Below are 17,154 nucleotides of genomic sequence, written 5' to 3'. Positions count from 1 at the left end.
TACAGCCCTTGAAAACACAGATGTATTTGTACACACACACACACACACACATAGATTGATAGATAGATGTGTGTGTGTGGCATATATATATATATATATATATATATAGAGAGAGAGAGAGAGAGAGAGATACTTACACACAGAGATATATATATCCGTGTGTGTTTATGTATGTATATATGTGAGAAGTAGGCAATGATAATTTGATATATATATAGTATCCATGTGTGTATCTATATGTGAGAAGTAGGCAGTAATAATGTGACCAAAAATCATGTCAACTAACTATGGGTTGTCAGGTCTTGGACAAAATAAGTCATCTGGACACTTCGTTAATTTTTTATCTTGAGAATAATATTAGCTAGTGTATTTTAAATCCCTGATCAGTGACTGCAGCCTCACCAGGTATTTTCCATACTCCATCCTGTTCCACACACCAGGTGTAAGTTCAATACAGTGCCAGAATCAGAGGAGACAGGAAAGTCTAAAGGACATTGTGGAAAGATATCTACTAACCTCTCTTCACACAATTAAACTTTCAGATTCTCTGATAAGATAGATACCTGGCTTTGAATCTCAGCTCCACCATTTCACCAGATACAGAAAATTTAATTTCTTCAATTTTCCTAGATGTAAAGTGTGGATAAATGATACACTCACTATAGGAAGCATTGTGAAATGAAAAGAGGAGATGCACATGAAGCGATTGCTACAGTATCTCTTTCTTTCTTTTTAAATTTTTTACAGTACTAAGATTGAAGCCAAGGCCTTATTCATGCTAGGCAAGCACTCCACCACTGAGCCACATCACCAGCCCTAAGTAAGTGCCCAAGAAATGAAAGTTTTTCTATTGCAGAGTTAGGTGAACTTTTTTCTGTCAAGAATCAGATTATAAATATTTTAGTTCTTCTTGGCCATTGAATCTCTACCACAACTACTCAACTGCCCAATTGATTTATTTATAGACCCTGAAATTTAAATGTTATAAAACTTTCACATACCCAAAGTATTATTTTTCTTTTATCTTTTTCAACTATTTAAAAATACAAGAATCATTCTTAGGTCTCAGTCTGAGGGCAGTAGTTTGCTGACCCCGGAGCCAGCATTCAGAAAACCTTTGCTTCCATTCCACATTAGCCATAAGCAAGGTTCTCAGGTCATCAGCTCTTGTCCCCAGAAGAATATGCTTCCCTCTCTAATATCTCATCATTTTCTATCTTCCACTACAAAATGACAATGTGTCCTCACTGGGCTAAGTATTTCCAGGGAAGTAGACAACTTTTTTTGGTACTTCCAACCTTAGTAGAGGTGAAGAGGGAATTTTTGGAAATCTGATATCCACAGCCTCCTTACCAGTCATCTCTTTTACCCTCCCACTATACTTATCCAAACCTATCTGCCTTCCTATTAGAACATCTTCATCACTCTCATCCCTGTGCCACACGATACCCTCCCAACCTAGATCCCATGACAAATTGCTTGAAGCTGGACTTGCAAGCAACATGCACTCCCTTAAAGTTAGAAAATTGTAAAGTGATAAAAAGAGGGAAACACACAGCCTGGTTAAGCCCCCTTTGTGAGCTGTCATTGCCACCTTTTTATCAGAACCATATTAGTGGATGACCTCTGAAATAAATGAACATTGCCATCCTAATGCAATCCGAAATGTCAGCCAGGAAGTTCATAATGCATGAAGACGTGCATTCTACAACTTTCTTGGAGAGCAACTTGGCAATACGTATCAAGATTTTTAATGTTTCCAATCCTTCTGACTAGGTAGATGACCTTCTAGGAATGTGCCCTAAGGATATAACCATGCATATCCAAAAAATTTGTTTTGAACAAGATGTTCATCACAGCCTGTGTCCCTCAGGCTAAAATCTTAAGAAAGACTAACTGATTAGCATAGTTGGACCTGTGATTTTTTTTTTTCTACTTGTGTCCTACCTCTGATCCAAACAGCTATGACTAAAAGGGTTTGAAGGGTCTTATGGTAAACTATTGGTCCCTTTCAGGAATTATGAGTAGGAAGGCAATAGTTCTCACACAAGATTTAACAAGATAGGAAAAGAGTCACAATATAAGGGCAGGTGAAAAAGCCAGATGTCAACTGTCTATATTATAGATTTTAACTTAAAAAATATAAGGTAATTCAAAAAGAAGTAGTTATTTGCAAAAATGAATTATTCAGAACAAGATTATATGTGATACAAAATCTACTTGTAAAGAAACTTCGAATGTTATTTCTCTACTTGTACAAGTGTTTCATTTATGTGCCTCTCATGCCACACTGCACCACACTGTCTAATTCATCCCAGCATATCACTGCAAAACATTAAAATGGCAGCCATGATTTATTCCTTCATTTCCTTAAGGCAATGAAGAAAAAGTGGTACAAAGACAGGCTTTTGACATATACCCACAAGTAGAAATTGCACAGTAATCTGTTCAATTATTTTTAATTAACATGTAGATAAGTAACACAAACACACATATACATTTTTTTTAATAACCACATACACATATAGAGAAAAGAAAGCATTAGAAGGAAGTACACAAAAATGCAAATGGTTATTATGTCTGGGCGATAAGACTACTATTGTGCTTTGCTTCCTTCTTTGTATTTTTCTGTATTTTGTAGATTGGCTTTCTCCATAAGTGAGCATGTATTTCTCTTATAATACTAAACAGTAAAGGCTTTTTTTAAAGATACAAGTATTAATATTCTTTAATCAAAATAATAACAATAATGACCCCACCAGGCCCCATCCCTAAGCCCCCACCTTCCCCTTCTGTTCTCTTTTCTCTGCTCTTACATATGGAAGGTGGACCCTCACTGTTGGAGGAGAATGCAAAACTATTTTAATCAGCCCTGAAATGTACTCTGTGCTGATGGCTGACACTTCTACAGATCCACTTTCTTCTCTTCACCCCAAGGCTGGTGACCATGTGGACAGATCTGTAGAGATCTGCTTTAAATGGGCTTATTTGCCCTTTAGGATCAGTGGGATTTGGCCAAGACAAGGTGTAAGCCAGGGGGATTTTCAAAAGCCACAGCTCCACAGCTCCTGTCAGGCAGCTCTTCTCTTTCCTCAAATCCTAGTCGCTGGTTTTTACCCCTCCTCTTCAGACCTGATGGCTCTCTGCTATCTCTGCTCAAGGGGGCTGCCCTATTCCTTGTAGAATTCCCTGAGTTCTGTCCACACCATTGAAATCAACCATTTATTATACTCTCCTTCATGACCTGACTTGAGCAGCTGTATTTCCTGTGGAGTTGAAGACAAATGAATACTCACGTTGCTGTACACATCCTGGGTCCATCACACTCATCCCTGTCACACTCATCCCTGTTTACATTCAACCTTCGCACCCTCCTGGGATCTCCCACGTGGCATTCTCCCCACAAACAGAGTGGGCTCCTGGGATTCCCTGGGCCTTGTCAGACTTACTTTCCCCTCAGATCTCTGCCACTAGAATCAGGAAGTCGGCCTCTCATTTTTTATAAAAGCAATCCTCCTGTAGAGTCATGTTTCTAAATGCTACCCCAGTGTAGGCTCCCAGCCCAGACTGCGGGATACTCCAGGTAGGCAACCACTGTCTCTTTCTCCTTTCCGTTGCATTTTTCCAACACATTGTCCATTTTTATTTTAAATCCCCAAATTCAACCTTGAGTGACAGATTCGTGATTTGAAAACACCCTCAGCCTCTCAGGTGTCTAGATCATAAGCAGTTCGGTCTTATGCTCCTATTTACTTGTGTCTCCATTCACTTCAAATGTTGCTATACCTCTGCTTGTCACTGTCTCTACTAAGAGAGATCCTAAAAGGAAGTGGGAGGTGTTAGGAAGTAGGAGAGGAACCAGAGAATAATCTCAACCACACATTCTGGTGTCTGATTTACAAATTGCTTGTGACACTCACATATAAGAAATGTTCCTTCCTTACCTTTTCTAAATTAAATGAAATATGGATTCAAGTCTGCATATCTAGAGGCTGGAGGTGTCTAGGCAATTGGCTATCATCACCATTTAGCAGAAACATATAGAAACACTTGGTCTCCCATGACACCTGGAAAATGTGGGCAGTACTGGATCAATGCTTCTGTCCAGTGCCAATTCTCCATTGTCCACCTGACACTAGGCACTTTCTGGATGATCTGCTTTGACGTCCACCTGTCCACCTACAGGGAACTTCCCCACCAATCACAGGTTCTACTACTAGGACTGTGTCCATTATCTGTTCCTGTTTAACTAACCATCCCGAGCTTAATAGTTTATGACAACAATAATTTATTATAACTCATGATTTTGGGGGGCTGGCTGGTCTTCTCTGGGCTAGTTCATATGCAGCAGCTGTGTTTGTAATGGACTGGCTCAGATGAGACATGGAGGTGATGGGCCTCTCTTCTACCTGGTCTTTCTTCAGGATGTCTTCATTGCATGGTGGTCTCAGGAGACCAGGAAGGTAAGAACAGAAGTTGTATATTTCTCCTGAAGCCCAAAGCAAGTCATAAAGTCAACCCAGATCTCAGGAGATGGGAAATTGATTCTTGCTCTTGATGGGAGGAGTGACAAGGTCACATTGTAAAAGGATATGAAACATGGAAGAGATTATGCTATCTTCCAAAACAATCTACCAGAGAAGAGGGAGGTAAAATGTCTCCCCAATTTTTCTTGATACACCTTTAACAACAACAAAGATACCATTGATTTTTCAGATTATTTTTCCAAATTACTATTTTTGTAACAAGCTATATTCTACAAGAATACATATGATATTATAATAAAAGAATAATAATTAAAAATTAAACTAACCCATCTTAAAAAAAATAACATTCCCAATACCTTGGAATACTTTTCTCAAATGCTTCTTCACAATCTGTCCCCACTTCCCTACTTGCCTCAGTCATAAACACCACCCTGTATTTCATACTAATTATTCCCTTGTGTTCTTTATATTTTTATCAGATTGGTATGCCTAAACTTTATATTTCTTAGTTTTGCCTGTTTGTTGAAATTCACATGAAATAAATCATTGTGACTTGATTTTAGCACTCAATATTGCTTTTGAGATTCATCCATGTTGATGTAAATAGCCGTAGTTTTTTCATTTTCACTTTTATAGAGTTTGCCTTTGTGTAAATATACATTGATTTATTTATACATTTTACTGTTATTGGACTTTAGGTTTTTCCATTAAAAAAAAAAAAAAAAAAACATGAGCGAAGCTACTATGAGCATTCTTTATGTCTTCCCTTCAGTATGCATATGCAGTTGACCATCTAGGGTATAAAGTAAGGTAAGTCCTAAAAGAACCCTTGGGTTGTGGTGTAAACAATGTTGCTTTGCTAGGTAATACCAAACTTTTCCCCAGCCTACCCCCTTTCCAGAATCATGTGACTGCTCTCTGATTATTCCACATCAAGGCCAACATGTGACCCTTTAATTTTTTTTTCTGATTTAATGATCATAAATTAGTATCCCATTATGGTTTTATTGGATTTTTCACTCAATAGTGGGGTTGAGAGTGTTTCCAAATAGGCTTATTGGTCATTTTTGTTTGTCTGCTTATTATTCTGTTTTTTTTTCATCTGTTAATATATTTTGCCCAATTCTATTGAATTGTCTTTTATTTTTATTTTTCTGTAGGTACTGGGGATTGAACCCAGGGGCATTTTACCTCTGAGCTACATCCCCACCCTTTTCATTTGTTGAGATGGTGTCTCACTAAATTGCTGAGGCTGGCTTCAAATCCTTCTATCCCACTATTCCAAGTCAAGAATTACAGGCTTACACCACTAGGCTCAGCTACCTTTTATCTAGTCTTAAGGATTCTTGAATACCTCAGTACTGTCTTTGTTATATAATATCAGGGGGAAAAAATCTTCTCTCCAAGTTAATGGCTCATCTTTTTATACTTGCCAAATTAAGTTGCTCTGGTATGCTTCTAATTATATTCAAAATGATCCCACTTCTCTAACTTCAATCACTTGTCCTTGAACCACTTTTGTATACTTCAACTTCCTTCCTTGGGGGGTGGGGGGGTGGATTCCTTTTTATCAGGCTAGAGATTCTTCCGGTAGCCCCACCCATTCCCAACTGCCCAGAAAACTACAGCTTCCTAGAAAAATCCTAGTTCCAAGTTGAGCCACGAATGGGTCAAAGAAGCCACTAAAGGAGTTGGTGAATGGAGTCAGGCAATGGAGCAAGGAGACCATCCAGCCCCACTGTTAGTTGATCAGCAGACCCACAAACTGCAGAGAGGTGGGAGGAGGAGCATAAGATTGGAGTCAGCTGGAATTATACATACATTGGAGAACTGTAACAGTGGTCCACTTTATGCTTTAATAAAACCCTTGCTACTCTGACACTGCAACTTATTTTAAAAATAGACATGTTTTTTTCTCTCCCTCTCTCCCAGCTCCTCCCTAATCTTTCCCTCTCCCTAATCTCAGGGGAAACAGGATTACCTTTCTTCCCCATCCTAGGCAGAGTTATCTGTTCCTGAGTACACAGCCACCATAGGAAGGAACTAATCCAGACTTGGGGATGGTGCCAAAAGATCTCAGAAATAACTATCTCCCAAATTAACAAGTGAATTACAACTCCAGACAGAGAACACATGGAATGCAGCCTTGGAGTCACCTCTTTAAAAGCCCTCTGTTCCTGCTGATAGGGAGAATCACAACCTTTGGGACAGGAGTCTCCTGTGTGTCTCCTTTGCTAGCAAAGCAATAAACCTTCTTTTTCCTTTTTCTCAAAGTTGTGTCTTTGTTATCGGATTAGTATCAGGGACAAGGACTGAGCTTTGGGCAACGGAACCGCCTCTCTTTCACCCTTCAGACTCAACTGCTTTTCCTGTTCTCCCCCTTGCTCCTTATTCCTTTTCATTTCTCTCCTTTGGGGTGGTTCTGTTTGCAGTCTATGGCAAACGCAGGGAAGCACTCATAAGATATTTTACTACCACTTGGACACCAAAACAAGTGTTCAGCTAAAGCCTCCATGGGAACTTGCAGTCAGGTTTGACACTCCTGCTATTCCACAGCCTAAAGGTCTCTCCTGACTTAGACCTTTCAAAGCATTCCCCTTGGTAAAATACCTGTCTGTGAATTGCATTTTGTTTATTTCCCCCTACATGTTCAACAAGAGAAATATGAGACTCTACGTCCTTCTGAACTTTCCCAAGCAAACTTCAGAGTCACCTTGGAATAATCTTAGGTCCTTTTCCTCTAACTCTAAAACCTCACCAATTCCCCATAAACATAAGATATTTTAGAAATTATAGGGCTTGCCATCTAGGTGGAAGACAGGATATAGGCACCATGGCATGCGTAAAATATTAAAAGACATCTTTCTGCCATCTCAGAATATAAAGATATCTATAGTGACAAGCTTAAATAACAGATTTTAAAGAGTTCAAGAAGATCTTCAGACTAGCAACTAAGCCCTCACAACTAGGGCTTTCTACATTCAGTGTCTGGGACATAATGATTGGTTCATAAATTTTGATTCAATAAAAGGCACCAAGCGCCTCCCTTGGAGACGCACCCATCAGCCTCCTGGTCTCCCAGCACGGCACCACCCTAAGCCTGTCTCATCAATATCACTGTCTCCATCTCCACTTCCCTTTCCCTCCTTTGGCTTCTTCCTTTCCCACACATGCCACGTAGCATCAACTTCTCAGATTAAAGTTGAGATTATGCCTTGTTAATGCAGATTGTTTATATTATGCTGATTGCTAGGGGAAGACTGTGCTCTCAAGTGGCTTCCAAAGAACAGCCAAGCAAACAACCCAGAGGCCAGGATCCACCACAGAAAACTGAACAGAGACAAATACAAGAGCTCCATCAATTACCCTGCCACATTGGCTGGGAGAAAGCTCCCATGGTGCTGGTCTGAAATGTCACTGGTGACAGTACAAGGTGGGGTCAAAGGGTAGGAGCACACTCTTGACAGCAGGACATCAGGTCTAGCTCAGGCTGGGACTGGTGAGATTCACCGAGGACTGTGGAGCCCTGATCATCTGCAGTTGAGAGCTGCCTGCGGGCTGTGTGTGGACTATATCGCACATTGCAGCCTAGTGAATAGGATAATCTGGTGTCTGGGAACTTCCAGTGGACATTTCCTCTGGTTTACTCCCCAGACACATTGTGAGCCCTATTCAAGCTCTGCCAAAGGTCCCACACAGCACTGGAGATGGGGTGACCTGCTGTAGCCGCACAGCTCTTCTGAGATGGGTGTGATCTGCCAAGAAGCCAATCAACCTGCTTACTGCAAGACATGGAAGCAAGACTCCACCCCTGTAACTTTATCCCTGCCTTTGGTATACCCCCTGAAATAAACCATGAGAGCCATTTTCTAATTGTCTAGCTCCAGCTCCTGTGTGGACTGGACCTGTCAAGCCCTCCAATCCTTTAAAATTAATTCTGACTTTGTCTTTTGTTCTTTATTAATTATTCTAGACTTTTTAATTTCTTAGGTGGCTTATACTCTCCTTGGCAGGAAGAAGAACCTCTAAGGAGGTGCTGGCAGCCTCCCCATAATCTGCATCACACATTTGGAAATGGATCACATGTTGCATGCTGCACATTCTGATGGTGTCATCTTATGTCTCCATTGAGTTCTTGAATTCTTATTTCTCTTATATGGTTTTACATCCTGCCTTGCCAACCACACTCCAGTTCTACAAGAGCAGGAACCCAAATATATGCCTCCTTATATAACACATAGAACTCTACAGGTGCTTGATAAACACCAATCCAATGAAATTGTGTCTTTTAAACACTTAACTCCCTCTCTTTCCAAAGGAAGATACTAATTATTCTAGTCTTTCTTCTCTTATAGATGATTCCTCCAACACTGAATAATTATAGTTCCTCTTTTCCAAATAATCTTTTTTATGTTCAAAGAAAGGTATTTCAGTTAAAGAAGAGTCATGAATTTAGAGAAGCAGATATTTAATTTTTTATGAAAGACTGTTTTTAATTTCCTATACCAGGTTAATGAGACTGTGCATTTTCTTGCCTATCTTAGGAGAAGTAACATATCTTTTCAGGGATCCATCTAAGCAATGTATGTAGCTATCAAGGTGTGGCCCACAACCCTTAAGGTCCCTGAGACCTACTTAAAAAATCGTTTGCATTTGTCACTCTGCTGGATTAGCACTGACAGTGCAAAAGCAATGATGGGTCACACTGCTGGCTCCATAGCATGAGCAGTCACTATATTCTTCACCACCATACATTCAGTTTAAAAAAAAAATTAAAAAGCCAATTTCACTTAGAAGTCCTTGATGAAGCTGTAAAAAAATATCAATTATATTTAGTTGTGACCCTTGAGAACATGTCTTTTTAATATCCTGGATGACAAAATGAGAACCATACATAAATCACTTCTGCTGCATTCTAAATATGAAGACTGTCTTGAGGAATAGCACACATGCAATTGAATTGTGAGTTACATTCATTGCTTTTTTGCATGGAACACCAGTTTTATTTGAGAGAATGACTGACGGACAAATTTTGAATATAGAATTTTGGCAGACTTTTACTCCAAAATTAATGAAGTGAGCCTATCATTTTAAAGAAATAAAGCTGACAGTATTTGTTGCCAATGATAAAATTCTAGTTTTTAGGTAAAAATTAGAAGTTTAGAAAACTTGTATCACTTTGAAAACTGAACAGCTTCTAAATGCCTACAGACTTTTCTGATGAAATCCATCACGATGGGTTTCATCAGAAATCCTACACAGTTTATATTATAGAATAAAACATATCAACCTTAGGAATGTCTACAGAATATGATGGAACAATAATTTCCAAATGAATAATTCACTATGTAACAAAAATTTAAAGATTTTTAATTATTCTAATTGCAAGATAAGCCAGTGGATTTTAATAGAACATGAACATTAATGTGGCTTCAGATTCTCCATTACAATTAACCTCTAAACACCTACCACTTGTTGAGTTTGGGTACAGTCTCAAAGAAGGATATTTGCAATTATCAAAAAAGAATGAAAATATATGCTTTTTCCAACTACCTATCCATGTGAAACCAGAATTTCTTCATAAACTTCAATTCAAACAGGACTTCAACAGCTTGAATGCAGAAGCAAATATAATCTTTCCAACCATTTTCTATTGTCATACATGACAGAGATTTGCAAGAATATAAAACAATGCCATTCTTCCCATTATTTTTTATATGGAAAATATAGTGAATTAGATTTGTCATATTTATATTAAAATGTAATAGATTTGTTGTGATTTTTTTAAAATTAACTAATACATGACTCTTTGGAGCCTTAACAAATCTTAATTTGGGGTCCTGGAACCAAAAAGTTTGAGAACCACTTACTGGTAGGGGATAAAATCTTAAAAGGATAAACTCTATAAAGTAGAACAAGATTACTTTGCTTACACTGAAGCTTCTATGGTATACTTAGAGTAGTCTGCATGGTTCTATTAAAGAATATCTTGTTGAACAGGATTGTCCTCTTTATTTATTACCCTTAAAGGCTTTATAGAAAACTTGTCTCAAAGACAACCTCCTGCCCTTGACTATACATTGCCCTTGGTTTCACAAAACCTCTCCATGGGATTGTCAGTGGCACGATCTAGTCAAAGGCTGATGATAGTCCAAATACCCTACATTCACAGTTCCCCTTCTCTGTGAATGCATGTCACCCCTTGAGAATTTGTAAGAGATTTTTAAAGATGATTTCTCCTTATACTCAGAGATGATTCATGTTAAAATAGCATTCCCAGTTCTATATGATCTTATAATTCCTACCTTAAATTGCTGATATAAATTTGATCTGAGAAAAGTTATACCCTTTCCTGTTTTTGTCATTCATAGAATCTCTCCCTTCTCCCTTGAACCTTCTGACCTCCAGTGGCTTCTTTTATTACTCTAGTATACAATGTACAATTTTTCCTCCAATACCTAATTTATAAAATTGGTGACATTTATTTCTCACCAATGAATTTTTAAAGTCTTCATATCTCCTCTGTATTATTTGTTTTAAATGTAGCTACAGGTATTTATTTCAACCTAGCAGTTTAGTCTTATTTTCTTTTTAAAATTAAGCATCGTAATGGTTTTTTTCCCTCTTATTTTATTCTCCCTCTAGATTCTAAATTCAATTATGTGGTCACTGTTATATAACAGTTCACCCACAACTACATTCTGTAGCTATTCCTGATCACCACTCAAGACAAAATGGAATATGATTATTTCCTTGTGGATTTAAAGTCTAACTTTTTCTAAAAAAAAAAAAAAACAATTTGCATTACCCCTAACTCCTTATTTCTATAGTGGGTCCTGATCCAAAAGAATTACTACAAAACATATAACTCCTTCTTTGGGGAGAACTACCTGGTTCTTAACACTTGATCTAATTGTTTAGCTTTCCACTTATTGTAACATATCAACACAGTTTCATCACTGGCAATAAGCACGAGTCAAACACACACTGGGATAAGTGCTGTTGGGGGTACAGTTATGGAAGACAATATTAAGGACTGAACACACAATGGCCTCTGACTTCCAGGAGCTCAGTCTAACAAGGAAGGCAGAGTCTGGCATGAACAACTCAAATTGGCACAAATGATGCTTTGGGAGTTCAGAAAGGGCAGCAGGAACTTCTGGTACAAGAGCTACATTCTTGAGGTTCTCCATCACCCTCTTTGCACAGCCCTTGTTCCTCTGAGCTATACCTATCTGGGCAGTTATGTGACTCGGGTAACAAGAACAAAGATGTTTGCATCCATCCGCCTCAGAGGTTATATTTGACACCCTATATTTCCCAGCATGCTCCTCTCTGATGGGTACATTAATTGTTGTCAATCTGCTTGGAACCCCACTGCACACCCACACTGTGAACATGCCTGCCAGAGCCCCTGGGGCTGGGCTCTGCTTCCCTTGATGCCATTACTGAGAAAGTTTTCTCTTATATATTTACACACCCAAGCTCACATACAGATTTTTAAACAAAATATTATACTATGCTAATTGCTTTAAAACTTCTTCCAAAATAATACATTGCCAAATCAATTCATAAAAACTCTTCTTTCCTTTTCATTTGATTCATAGTATTTCATAATATGTATATATCAGACTTTATATAATCATCCCCCTACTCAGAAATATTTACATTATTTCCATATTTTTCATTTTAAGACAATACACAATGAACATCTTGAATGACAAATTATGCATATTTTGATACATAATACTGAAACAAGGTCTAAAAATTCTTACTAATCATGCTGTTCCTTGAATACAATGTTTCTACCTTTTTCTATTTGTCCATCCCCATAATTCATCAAAAGCTTTTGGTATCCTCAACTGATACTATGTATCCTTGTTGTATCTTTAAATCCTAGCACAGTGCCTAGCACTAAACAGTTTTCTAGTAGGCTGGAAGGAGGGAGAAAGGGAGGAAAGGAGAAAATAAGTGAGGAAGGAAGGATGGACAAATACTTCAGTGCATTCATTGTCTTTTTATCTGCCATCTGCATGTCTTCAGTATGACTTTTCTACACTCTCCATGACAGCAGGTTGCTTAAAGAGGTCTCAGTTTAGTCTGGGAGCCCTTCTATAGTGATAGAATGTAACACAGCAAATTCTTTTCCTTGGCTTTGGAAGACCTAGAATCAAGAAAGAGCTCAGATGTTGTAGATTCTTTGCAAAAAGGGCTACCATCATTCCTATGCTTTAGTCATCCATTCATGTGTCTTTAGTCTTGGCCATGTAACTTGTTTCAGCCAATGGGACAATAGAAAATGGACACAAGCAAAGGCTTAAAAAGTATTTATATATTTGGGCTTATTTTTCTTTTCTGGCTGCTTTTGGGAACCCTGAGACCACCATGTGAGAATGTTACAATTTGAGCTAGACTATTGGAGGTTTAGAAGTCACGCGGAGCTGAGGCAAGCTTCTCAACTAAGGAACCATCCCAATAACCAGACCTATCAGTGCTGCTATCTGAGATTGTCAGGGCCCCAGCCAAGTAGACTCCTGACTAAGCTCAAATCAAAAGAAACACTCACAGCTGACACAGAATTGCATGAAATAATGAATGTATTTCAAGCAACTATATTTTGAAGTTTTCTTTTTAATACATCAACAGCTAACTGATATACAGAATTTATTAGAAAATGACATCATGAGAAAGAAAAATTTATAACAATAACAAAAACACAAAAACCATACATAAAATACAATGATCATAAGTTCAAGGCTAGCCTCAGCAACTTGGTGAGAACTTGTCTCAAAATAAGACATTTAAAAAAGGGCCTGAGGATGTACGTTAAGCCCCCCTGGAACCCATCCCTAATACCAAAGATAAATAAATAAATATTAAAAAACAATTTCTAATATAAACTTTTAACAAACAGCAACAGAAAACAGAAGAAAATTTTGATCTTAAAATGTTATCTTCCCCCAAAACTCACATCAAATATTATAGTTGATGATGAAATTTAGAATGTTGCCCTTTAAAATGAGGAATAAAATTAGAGTATCCACTATCACTGCTTCTACTCAGTAACATTCTAGAATTCCTAGTCAGTGAAATAAGTAAGGCAAGAAAAACAATATGTAAAAGGATTTGAAAGAAATAAAACAATTTGTCATTCATAGAGAATATGATTGTGTAATGTGGAAAAATCCAAAAGCATCTAAAAATTGCTATAAGGTTAAAAGATTTAAATATATGGGTACTATACAAAACCAACACATGCAAATCAATAGCCTCTTCCTTAATACCAGCAGTAACCAATTAGAAAACAACACATTTAAAAATAATAATCACCACAGTCAAAGTCCAGTCTACTCCTGATTTCTTTGCTCATCTTGGTTATATTTCTGTGGAATGTGGATGGACTAGCTGCATATTTCTAAGTTCCATGAAGGTAGGAGCAATGCCTGTTTTACTCACCACTGTTATTCTAATGCTTGGGAAGAGTAGGTATTCAATATTTTTTCCTAAGAAAAATGATAGAGTGACCAACTGTCTTGGTTTGCCTGGGACTGGGGAGCTCCCAAAGGCTTTCCAGCACTAAATCCTTCAGCGCCAAATACAGGATAGCACTGCTGAGCAAAGTATGGCAGTTGGTTGCCTTACCTGTTAATAAAATCCAAATGGAAGAGAGAATCTGAGCGTCTACCCTTGCTTAACCAAGGATTTTGTTGTTGCTTTCAGGGTTTAAAATGAAAAAAAAAAGAATATTTTTACTGAGGTTGTTTTGGTAAGTAATTAACCATGTTAGGCAGAAGTTAAGGAGTGGAATATGAAACAGTGCTTCTCCATAACAAAATTTATACAATGATATTTTGGGATCTATGGTAACATAAAAACCACCAAGATTATGTAAAATTTATAAACACAAGATTCTGCCTACATTCTTCCCAACACAATCCAACAGCATCCCAAAGTGAGAAGCCATTAAAGAATTTTCTTTATTAATGCATATAACTGCAATATCTTTTCTCCCAAAAGCAACCTGAAAAAAAATCAAAAAGCCCTGTTGCTCTAAGAATAATAATGAAAGAATGCTCATCTGATGAAACAACCACTTCTGATGATAAATACAAGAAATTAATTTGCACTACATTCGATACTTGAAAATTAATTTTTCTAAAAGTCCCTCAGCAACACAGATTTCTATTTCAAAATAATATTCATTACATTCAAAATGTTGAAAAGGCAAAGACTATTTGTCTACTGCAAGAGACTATTCAATAAATAAATATCTGCTGTGGCGTGAATATGTGGGTCTCTCCAAAATTCATGTGTTGGAACTTAGACCCTAAGTGATGGTTTTGTGGGGTAGTCTCTGGGACGTGACTAGACCATGAAGGATTAATCCTACTCTCATGAATAGGACTAACGCTCTTAAGAAAAAGGCTTCAGCAAACTGTATGGCCTTTGTCTCTCTCTTTCACCAGGTGAAGACAGTGTTCATCCCTTCTGCCATGTGAAGACAGCAGCCAGGTGCCATCTTGGAGGCCAAGAGTGAGACTTCTCCAGATATTGATTCTGCTGGCACCTTGATCTTGGACTTCCTTGTCTCCAGAGTAGTGACAAATAAATTTGTATTGTGTGTGAATTGCCCAATACGTAGCATTTTGTTATAGTAGCAGAAACAGATCCAGACAACATCACTTACCAAAAAGTGTCCTGTCGCTTTCCATGATTTACCTATTCACAAATAAGCACAAATTCCTTCTGCATTTTTGATACTGTGAAATATATAAATATATTTAGTCTTCGTTCCTATTTCCTGAAATACACCTCCTAAAACATTTGGCATTTCTGGGAGTGATAAGAACATTTTTTGTATGCTAATAAGATAACTGATGGTTGAGGACTCCTAGATAGCTTCAGGAAGGGAGCTGATCACCAGAAAGACCAAGGCAGGATTAGAGGGTTGGAATAGTCAGTCCTACCCTCCAAACTCTAAGGAGGAAAAAGACACTGAAGTTTAAGTTGATCCCCAATAGCCAACAACTTAATCAATCACACATATGAACTGAAGTTTCTATGAAAGCACAAAGGACAGAGTTCGGATGAGTTTCTGGATAGCCAGCAAATGGAGACTCTTGGACGATGGTTCACCTGGAGAGTACATGAAAACTCTGTACCCCATCCTACATATCTTGACCTAATCATCTTTTTCCATATGGCTGTTCATCTGTAGCCTTTGTAGTAGTCTTCATAATAAATGGGTAAACATAAAGTGTTTTGCTGAGTTCTGTGAGCCACCCTAGCAAACTAACTGAAACCCAAGGAGAGGGTCATGGGAACCCCAACTTATGGCTGGTCAGTCAAACTCCTGGGTTGCAACCTGGGATTTGTGATTGGCATCCGATGGGGGTCGGGAAGTCTTGTGGGAATGAGCCCTCCACCTGTGGGATCTGATGTTATATCAGGTAGATAATATCAGAATTGAATTATCTGCTGCAGAATTGTTTGGTGCATGGGGGGAAATCCCCACACAACTGGTCACAAAAGTGCTCTGTGTGAAGTATTGTATGAATGATTATAATAGAGTAAGAAAGAACACTCTGTTTTTGCCTCCTATTGATTGCTTCTGCCACCAAAATGAGTGGTTTGTCCGAGTAGGAAAAGCACTTTGGTCTTTATAGCATTTCTATGTGATTTACCACTTCCTCCTAAAATCTTTTTCTCATGTATGGCTCCTGTCTTAAAATAAATACCTCTATGATATTTTTCCTAATTATTTGATTCTACCTAAGCTATCCTATGTCTAATATAATGAAAATAAATAGAAATCAGATGCATTTAGGGTGCTTTTGGATTGATTAACTAAGGGGTGACTGAAAAGGAGTAAAATAACGTCTACTTAGCATATACAATAAACCATTAAGCAAGTTGTCTCATTTAATCTTTAAAACAACTCTGAAAGTTTTTTATTGTTACCACTGTTTATTTGTGAGAAAAGTGAGACTCGATCAGTTTGATCATATTGAACAAAGTCATTCAGCTACCAAACTGTGGAGTTCAGATTCAATTCCAGTGGGTCCAGGTTGTTCACACGCTCAGGTGGTATTGGTAGTCTGCAATACATTAAGAAATTGGACCTACGTCATTGAAAGTGACTGGTTTTGGTTTTAGCTCTTAAGAAATAAAAAAAAGTTGTGTAAATGTGTACTTCTAATTTGAGATGTGACTTATATCTTCAAATATAATTAAGCTCAACTAATAAGTTGAACATAATTTTTTTCTCGTTCCCCTGCAAAAAAAGGAGTAAAACTCACAACTCTAGGGGCTGGGGATATAGTTCAGTTGGTAGAGTGCCTGCCTCGCATGCACAAGGCCCTGTGTTCAATCCCCAGCAACACACACACACACACACACACACACACAAATAAAAATAAAAATAAAAACCCCCTCACCACTCTATAGATAAATCTGTTCTCTTATTTTTGCTTTAAATGTATTAATACTTTAACTTGGGATTTTATATAATTTCAAAACTTAATCTAATTTAACGTATCTCTTTTTTGGATCAAATTATCTGATTGAAGGTAAAACAGATCATGCACAAAGTCACAATTGCTATGTAACTTTTCTTACATTAAAAAAATTTTGCCTCAAATGCTTGACTTTATTAAAATTTACATTT

General features: G+C 37.7%; 2 long non-coding RNA genes across 3 annotated transcripts in view; both read left to right on the top strand.

Moving 5' to 3' along the window:
- The window catches only part of LOC114096480 (uncharacterized), a 95,086-nt gene extending 79,972 nt beyond the window's left edge, over positions 1–15,114 (top strand). For both annotated transcript variants that reach the window (XR_011707305.1, XR_003583428.2), the window contains one exon: positions 14,954–15,114. This is a non-coding gene — a long non-coding RNA (uncharacterized lncRNA). The remainder of the gene's footprint in view (positions 1–14,953) is intronic.
- LOC114096482 (uncharacterized) lies at positions 4,427–8,422 on the top strand. The gene is made up of 3 exons (XR_003583430.2): positions 4,427–4,463; positions 5,186–5,297; positions 8,142–8,422. It is a non-coding gene; the product is annotated as an uncharacterized lncRNA (long non-coding RNA).
- Positions 15,115–17,154: the final 2,040 nt, after the last annotated feature.

Source organism: Marmota flaviventris, chromosome 4 (assembly GCF_047511675.1).
Source record: "Marmota flaviventris isolate mMarFla1 chromosome 4, mMarFla1.hap1, whole genome shotgun sequence".
Lineage (NCBI taxonomy): Eukaryota > Metazoa > Chordata > Mammalia > Rodentia > Sciuridae > Marmota > Marmota flaviventris.
The sequence above is the reverse complement of the archived record's forward strand: the minus strand, read 5'-3'. Positions and strand labels throughout refer to the sequence as shown.